Source organism: Boleophthalmus pectinirostris, unplaced genomic scaffold (assembly GCF_026225935.1).
Source record: "Boleophthalmus pectinirostris isolate CB_2022bp ecotype Guang Dong unplaced genomic scaffold, ASM2622593v1 HiC_scaffold_14, whole genome shotgun sequence".
Lineage (NCBI taxonomy): Eukaryota > Metazoa > Chordata > Actinopteri > Gobiiformes > Gobiidae > Boleophthalmus > Boleophthalmus pectinirostris.
In genome coordinates, this window is record NW_026571047.1 from 30,615,344 (window position 1) to 30,623,713 (window position 8,370).

Consider the following 8,370-nt stretch of genomic DNA (forward strand, 5'->3'; position numbering starts at 1 on the left):
CAGACCAAAAAAAAAAAAAAAAAAGAATGAAAATCCATCAACTGTGGATGCGATGGGGGCAGATAAACATCAGCCAATAGAAAACAACGCTACCTCTTTTTCTATTGGCTGTTGGGTTGTCAGTCAAACTCCCTACGTTTCTATTCGTCACTGAGTTGGTTTACGTTGACCTCAGGCACTGATGCTGTTTACTGAACCAACGCAGCGGTTCTTAGCGTCTTTTTCGAACTGCGGCTTCCTCTCACACAAAGTTTTGCACAAAGTTTGTTGCGATGGCCGACAAAAATTCACGACCAGTTCGCCACAAAAGAAAGTCTGTTTTTGACATCGCTGAAAGAAGAAGAGAAGGGGAAGAGGAGCGAAGCGCGACAATTGAAAATGGACAAACAGTCGCTGCATTTCTCTTTCCTTGGAAAAATCTTCTATACAACCTTTAAGCATGTCTGGGGTTCAAAATAAATCTGCTGTACTGTCAAATTATCTAATTATAAAGGCTTTTAACATGAACATTGGCTGAGCGGTCAGATGCACAGACCCGCTGTTGTGTCCTCACTGGAAAAAAACAATATCTAGCTAAATTAAAATGAGTTAAAATAAGACATTTTACTTTATTTGAGTCAATGCACCTTGACACGTGATGTAAATGTAAAATGTTTAATGTAAAATGTCTAAAAATTTTGAAAGAAAGCTCAAAATTTAGTGTTAGATTAGAAGAAGGGGGTGGGATTAAATAAGTTTTCTTCTTCTCACTCCTTTTTGGGCTTTTTTTTTTTTTTTTTCCTACTATAATTTTATTAATGTTATATGTTCCATTGTAAAATAATGTACATTTCTTATTTGCCCAAAATAAATACATAAATCCAGTAAAATTATCTACCAATGGAATAAGTGTGTTTTTTCTTAATTCCAGCAACATTCAATTTCGTTTCTTATTTTAAGTGTAAAAAATTTTTGTTTTTCTTATTTTAAGTGAAGCAAGATGTATTTTCATATTTTAAGTACAAAAAGTTGTTTCGCTTGTCATGTGAAATTTACTGAAATCATGAAAAAACTTTAATTCAAGTCATTTTAACTTGACTAGATGTCGCCCCCCGGTGTCTGGGTACATTGGCGTGTGTGAATGTGTGAGCGGTTCCCTGTCGTAAAGAGCTTCAAGTGTCTTGAAAGTGGAAAAAATGTGACCATTTAAGGTAAAAAAGGAATAACTTCCACTGCAAACTGTTTAAAATCTGTTAAATTCTGTGTTTTTAGATGGAAAAATCAGGTACAGCTCCTTTAAAATGATAAATATTGAGATCCTGATTAAGCCCAGTGCCGCAGATGTTAGATTAATAGGCCTTTTCCTTCTTCTAAACAGCCTTCGTTTGTGTTTTTATGTTGTAAAGTCTTCTATTTCCCGAGTCAAGCTGCTCATTTGCATGTCAAAGAAAAGCGCTCCACTCTCCATTCAACAGGTGCTCTTTGTCGGGGGAAAATCAGAGCCACAATTTCAACAAAACTCAAATCAGATCTGAGCGTGTGCGTTTGACTCCGACAGACTCTTGAACCGTCAGACGTTTCATTTTCAAAGTGCAGAGGCTCAACACTGGCCCCAGATGAGTAATTTAACATTTTGATTGTCTAAAATGCGCTGGAGTCCTGACATATTCAAATGTCTACGAGGCTTTTGTAAAATGTGAGAGGTTCGAGTGGGCGACTTTAAAGGGCCCAGATTACGCTGTTTTCTGAGCTTTGTTATAATGTTGTTTCCTCGTCTCAAACACATTTAGGCTGAGTTCTTCTCTCGAACAGAAAACACTCCACATTTGAAGTGCAGATGACAGGTTAGAGTATTTCACTAAAACATATCATATTTTTAGGACTTTAAGTCACTCTGGAGTATAAGTCGCACCAGCCAAAAAATGTGTAATGAAGAAGAAAAAACATATATAAGTAAATTTATTTTATAGAATTAGAGACGAGGAACTGACATTTCATCGTGAAAGTCAAGTTCTAGTAATGACTAGAAAAGCAGTCAGAGAGCGCAGACCTCCGCCAAGGACTACCCCCATTTTTTATACAAATTGCGATAAAATCAGTCTTCTGGATCAGATCCGGATCAGCCTTTGGAATATGAAAGAGGATCCCATTGTCCATCCCTGAGTCAAATTTCATGGGGTTTGGTCAATAATTAACCGAGATATTGAGAAACAAAATTTTTGGCCCCATTTACCACAATGTTAACTAAAATTTCAAAGTGATCCAGAATCCAGGATTTCTTCCGGATCACCCCCAAAATGAAATCAGTTCTTCCTTTTCACATTTCCAACAAACCCTGAAAATTTCATCAAAATCGGTCCATAACTTTTTGATTTATGTTGCTAAAAGACAAACAGACAAACAAACAAACAAACAAACAGACAAACAAACAGACAAACAGACAAACGCCGGCAAAAACATAACCTCCTTGGCGGAGGTAATAACAACAGAAGAGAGAACAACAGACTGTTAACGTCACATATGAACAGTTCTTCAGATAAACTATAACATAAACAACAGAACAGAACAAGTTTAACAAACTCTCCATCTCACTCCAAATCACTAAATCCATTCAATTCTTCATCGTCTGTGTCACTTCTGAGCAACTCGGCCTCAACCTCTGGAGGTACTGTATTTTAGGGGCTATTAGTTGCTCTGGATTATAAGACACACTGTCATTAAATGGTCTATTTTCGAACTTTTTTCACAAATAAACCGCACCAGACTTTAAAGGAAACACAACAGTGTGATGGGTGAGTGGTTTTGTTTGTTTGTTCGTTCACGGTGACTCTGGGCTTTGTTCAGTTGTGGCGTGTAGGGAGGTGCTGTCTGGGACCAACGGATTGTCGGCGTGTTCGCAGTGACTCAGTTGTTCAGTCGTGTCTAGAAGTGGCACATTGCGCTCGCTTTTTCGGTTCGTTCCTCCGTTCCGTTCCTCGTCGGCGTGGAGTGATGAGTGTGTCTGTGGGTGTGTTTCTCTGTGCGGTCTCTGTCTGCTCCGTGTGTGTTGTGTGTTGTTCTGGTGCGGCTTTGTAGTTTACTGAAGTCGTGCTGGGACACCTGAGTTGATTCATGTATAGGGCGCTCTGGCTTGCGGAGAGCGCGGCCGTTTTTTGATGGGGTTAGAGGCTTAAAAGCGTGTCTAATAGCCCAGAAAATATGGTAAACAGAGCGCCGCTTCCTCTTCTGTGTCGCTGTCGTCAGACTCAGCATCAGTTCCAGTTAGAATTATTCTGGTCTTTCTGAATCCCGACAGGATGGATTCGGTGTCACTGAAGTCCAGACTTTGTCCATCCATCCAGTGACTTCAGGAAAGTTTCATGGTGCATCCTCCAAGTGTCACAAGTTTCTTCTCTCACTCCAAACTTTCTTTCTGCTGCTCGATCATCGTTTTCAGCTGCAGATTTCTCTACTTGCAGTTTGTAATCTGCAAAATCTGATTTTCTTTTTTTGGAGGCATTTGTGTTCAGTCTTCTCAGTGTCTTTATGGCTGCATTCAGACTGTAGCCTGAAGTGACCCAAATCTGATTTTTTTGGCCCTATGTTCCTGTATCTGATCTTTTAATGAGTCTGAACGACACAGATCCGATTTTTTCAAATGTGACCCAGGACACTTGGATATGTGCTCCTGAAATCGATACATATCTGATCTTTTGACATGTGACTTCAGTGTGAACGGCCAAAGCGCATTCATCCACCTACACGTTATCAACAAGCCACAAACGTCACTATTCTGCACTGAAGTAGGCGAAAATTGTTAATGAACTCACTGAATGAAGCACTCACCACTCTTGGCTCCGTCTCCACATCCACATGTTCCTTTAAACGGACGTCGCTGCCGCTGTCCCACAAAACACCACGACCAAAAACCTCGTCCTTCTCCTTTTCAATCTCCTCCTTAAAACAAGTAAGTTGTTCATGTTCTGGCTCCGGTACGAGAGGAACTTTAAAATCTCCAGGTGCTCGATGCAGCGTCCATGTTTGGACAACTTCTGTAAACACAGAGACGCTCGCTGCGGTTGACGTCGTCGTGTCTCCAGTGCACATGTGGGACACTTTTGGGCCGTTTAATGTTCACACTGGAGTCACATTTAATTGGAAATGTGAACAATCTCGCAAAAACATCGGATTTCACAAAAAAACTGGAATTGAGCGTTAAACCTCTGCAGTCTGAACGTAGCCTATAAGTTTGTTTAAATGTTAAATTGTTCAGTGGTGCAGAAGTAACGGTGCGATCGACTGACATGATACAGACAGGACAGAGGCTCTTTCTGCAGGAGACATGCGCAGTAGAGCCAAGTGACAGTGGTACAGGAGGAACAGGAGCAGCAGATACTCACACACAAGACTAGAACCTCTCCACACTTCACTGTGAACATTTATAAAATATATAAGTCGCACCGGAGGATAAGTCACAGGAAACACCCAAACTATGAAAAAAACACCACTTATAGTCCAAAAAATATGGTACATAACATCATAACTATTAAGAAGTTCTTATTAATTTTGTCTTGTTTTGTCTGGTTGTTCTGGTGACATTTATCATTTTACTTCTTGGTCGGACACCAGCAAACGACACACATTTCTGTTAATTAGGGCCAAAGCTGGTCAAATTATACAATAAATTATGATTTGACAAATAAAAATAAATGACAACACTTTTATTTTAAGTAAACTGTCAGAAAAAAACTGGCTTTTTGCTCATAAATTGCTCACAAGAGTCAGTTTTGTGTAATTTAGGACCTTTAAAATTCCATAAACATGACGTAAGTGTATCTCTGATATGAGTTAAACAAGTTCAAATCAAATACTGTTTTTTTTTTTACTGATAACAATTATAATGCTGATTTATTCGTGGCCAAGTTTAAAGGTTGTATAGAGGATTTTTTTAAGGGAAGAGAAATACAGCGACAGTCCTTGTGTGTGTTTAGAATTACTGTTGACGTTTCCTGTCTAGAGGTAATTTATCAACCGACGCGCCAGTCTTTAGACCCTTCGTCTGTTTCAGTCGCACCATCGCTGGAAGGAATCTCCAAGAATCACCTCGGTTTGTCTTCGCTCCTTTTCTCCTTCTCTTCTTCTTTCAGCGACCTCAAAAACCGACTTTCTTTTGCGGCGAACCGGTCGTGGATTCTCGTCCGCCGTCGCGACAAACTTTGTGCGAAATGCGAGGAAACTACAGTTTGAAAAAGCGTCTAAGAACCGCTGCATAAACCACCTAATCCCCGCGCGCCGACGGGTCAGTTACACTAGGGAGTTTGATGGACAACCTAACAGCCAATGGAAAATGAGGGAGCCTCGTTTTCTATTGGCTGATGTTTATCTGTCCTCACTACGTCCACAGTTGATAGATTTTCATTCTTTTTTTTTTTGGTCATTATAATTACAAAGCTGCTGCGTCTCTGTAATGGTGTTTTAAACTTTCATTGACAATTTGAAACAAAAAAAAATCCTCTATACAACCTTTAAGTTTTGGATCTAAAAACAAAACTCCAGCACCTGCAGCCGCTCATACACAAGACCTGCCCATACACTGAGAATGCCAAAAAAAAAAAAGAAAAAAAAGTGTACTCTGTGTCCTTTATCTGGCAACGCAGCTCCAGTTGCGATTGCAGTACATTCTTTTGAACAATAAGAGCATAACGGCCACATACAGCCTCTAAAACGCTCAAAGCTTTCAGAGGTAATGCGTCTCTTTGGTCCCAGCTGGAGACGACACCGAGAACAAAGTCAAATCATGAAAAGAAAGGGTTAGATTAATACAGATCCATGGAGGTGTTGCCGTTGCCAAGGCTCTGAAATGCTTTAAACGAGTCTTATATAAAGGTCCGTTTAGACTCTCACGTCGAAACTGTTGACAAATGAACACAGAAAATAAAAACTGTTCTGAATCTTCTAAAAAAAAGTTGAAAAAAATTGGTTAGTCCTGGTTTAGTCCTGGTTTAGTCCTGGTTTTAGTCCTGGTTTATTCCTGGTTTTAGTCCTGGTTTTAGTCCTGGTTTATTCCTGGTTTATTCCTGGTTTTAGTCCTGGTTTAGTCCTGGTTTAGTCCTGGTTTATTCCTGGTTTTAGTCCTGGTTTATTCCTGGTTTTAGTCCTGGTTTAGTCCTGGTTTATTCCTGGTTTTAGTCCTGGTTTAGTCCTGGTTTAGGCCTGTGTTTAGTCCTGGTTTATTCCTGGTTTTAGTCCTGGTTTAGTCCTGGTTTAGTCCTGGTTTAGGCCTGTGTTTAGTCCTGGTTTAGGCCTGGTTTAGTCCTGGTTTATTCCTGGTTTTAGTCCTGGTTTATTCCTGGTTTATTCCTGGTTTTAGTCCTGGTTTATTCCTGGTTTTAGTCCTGGTTTAGTCCTGGTTTATTCCTGGTTTAGCCCAAAATGTGAAAACAGGAAAATACCGCTGCGTAATCCATTTATTTCAACAAAGTAACTGTAATCCAATTACAGAGAACAAAGTCAAATCATGAAAAGAAAGGGTTAGATTAATACAGATCCATGGAGGTGTTGCCGTTGCCAAGGCTCTGAAATGCTTTAAACGAGTCTTATATAAAGGTCCGTTTAGACTCTCACGTCGAAACTTTTGACAAATGCACACAGAAAATAAAAACTGTTCTGAATCTTCTAAAAAAAAAGTTGAAAAAATTGCCACAAAATCATATTAAAGGGCTCGTATTAAGCTATTTTATGATCCATGTTCTAATGTTGTTTCCTCGTCACAAACAGACCCGGAGTTGTGTTTCGTTTCACACTCTGTTCCCCCTTGTGATGTCGTGCGGTAATACAGGAAGTGCTCCACTGCGTTTTTAAACTCCATACGCCTTCACTAGAATCATCAGCTCATTGAATTGCCAATCTCTACCAAACGAACGTTAAAAGGTCGCTGTTAAAGGTGTAACTTTTCTGGATGAGGGTCGCCCACCTGGTTGTCTTTTTCTTGCCTGAAATGTCCCACAGTCTGGCATTAAAGTGATCGACCCCGGGGGTATTCCATGAAGCGAGTTAAAATGAAAGTCTGGCTTATTTGGGCAATACGGGTTTAACAAAGCCTCAGTTCTGTTCCACCAACGTGACTGACCAGAGGTGACCTGAGTTGCCGCAGTGACAAGAAAAAACCTAGTTGGAACCAGACTATAGCTGCGTTCAGACTGCAGCCTGAAGTGACCCAAATCCGATTTTTTTGGCCTCTATGTTCCTGTATCTGATCTTTTAATGACAGTCTGAACGACACAGATCCGATTTTTTTCAAATGTGACCCAGGACACTTGGACATGTGCTCCTGAAACTGATACATATCTGATCTTTTGACATGTGACTTCAGTGTGAACGGCCAAAGTGCATTCATCCACCTACACGTTATCAACAAGACACAAACGTCACTATTCTGCACTGAAGTCGACGAAAATTGTTAATGAACTCCGTGTCACTGAAGCGAAGCAAAAATCCGTGTATCATTCGTTCATTCGTTTTTCAATATAAAACCAAAAATAAGAAAACGAAAAAACAACAGTTTTCTTCGTTATTTGTCTCCAAAACCAAAATGAAAAAACGGATAACGATTCGTTTTTTCAGTTTTCGATTTTGTGTTTAAATGAAGAATGGAAAAAACGGATAACGTTTCCCGTTTACGTGACTTCCGTGACTGCGATGCCGAACTTTTGCACCGCGTACGGACTGAACCGGGACTGATCCAGGTCCGAGACCAGACCGAGACCAGAGCGGGACTGAGACCGGGACCAGGGGTTTAATCCTGGTTTATTCCTGGTTTTAGTCCTGGTTTATTCCTGGTTTAGTCCTGGTTTAGTCCTGGTTAGTCCTGGTTTTATCCTGGTTTAGTCTGGTTTATTCCTGGTTTATTCTGTTTTAGTCCTGGTTTATTCCTGGTTTTTAGTCCTGGTTTATTCCTGGTTTATTCCTGGTTTTAGTCCTGGTTTATTCCTGGTTTTAGTCCTGGTTTTATTCCTGGTTTAGTCTGGTTTATTCCTGGTTTAGTCCTGGTTTATTCCTGGTTTTAGTTATTCCTGTTTAGTTTTAGTCCTGGTTTATTCCTGTTTAGTCCTGGTTAGTCCTGGTTTATTCTGGTTTTAGTCCTGGTTTAGTCCTGGTTTAGTCCTGGTTTATTCCTGGTTTTAGTCCTGGTTTATTCCTGGTTTTAGTCCTGGTTTAGTCCTGGTTTATTCCTGGTTTTAGTCCTGGTTTTAGTCCTGGTTTATTCCTGGTTTTAGTCCTGGTTTAGTCCTGGTTTATTCCTGGTTTAGTCCTGGTTTAGTCCTGGTTTAGTCCTGGTTTTAGTCCTGGTTTAGTCCTGGTTTTAGTCCTGGTTTTAGTCCTGGTTTATTCCTGGTTTTAGTCCTGGTTTAG

At 40.2% G+C, this 8,370-nt stretch overlaps 1 protein-coding gene across 1 annotated transcript in view; it reads right to left on the reverse strand.

Annotated features, from left to right (window-relative positions):
- LOC110165968 (A disintegrin and metalloproteinase with thrombospondin motifs 3) overlaps positions 1-8,370 on the reverse strand; it is a 287,972-nt gene that overhangs the window by 99,855 nt on the left and 179,747 nt on the right. The window lies entirely within an intron of this gene.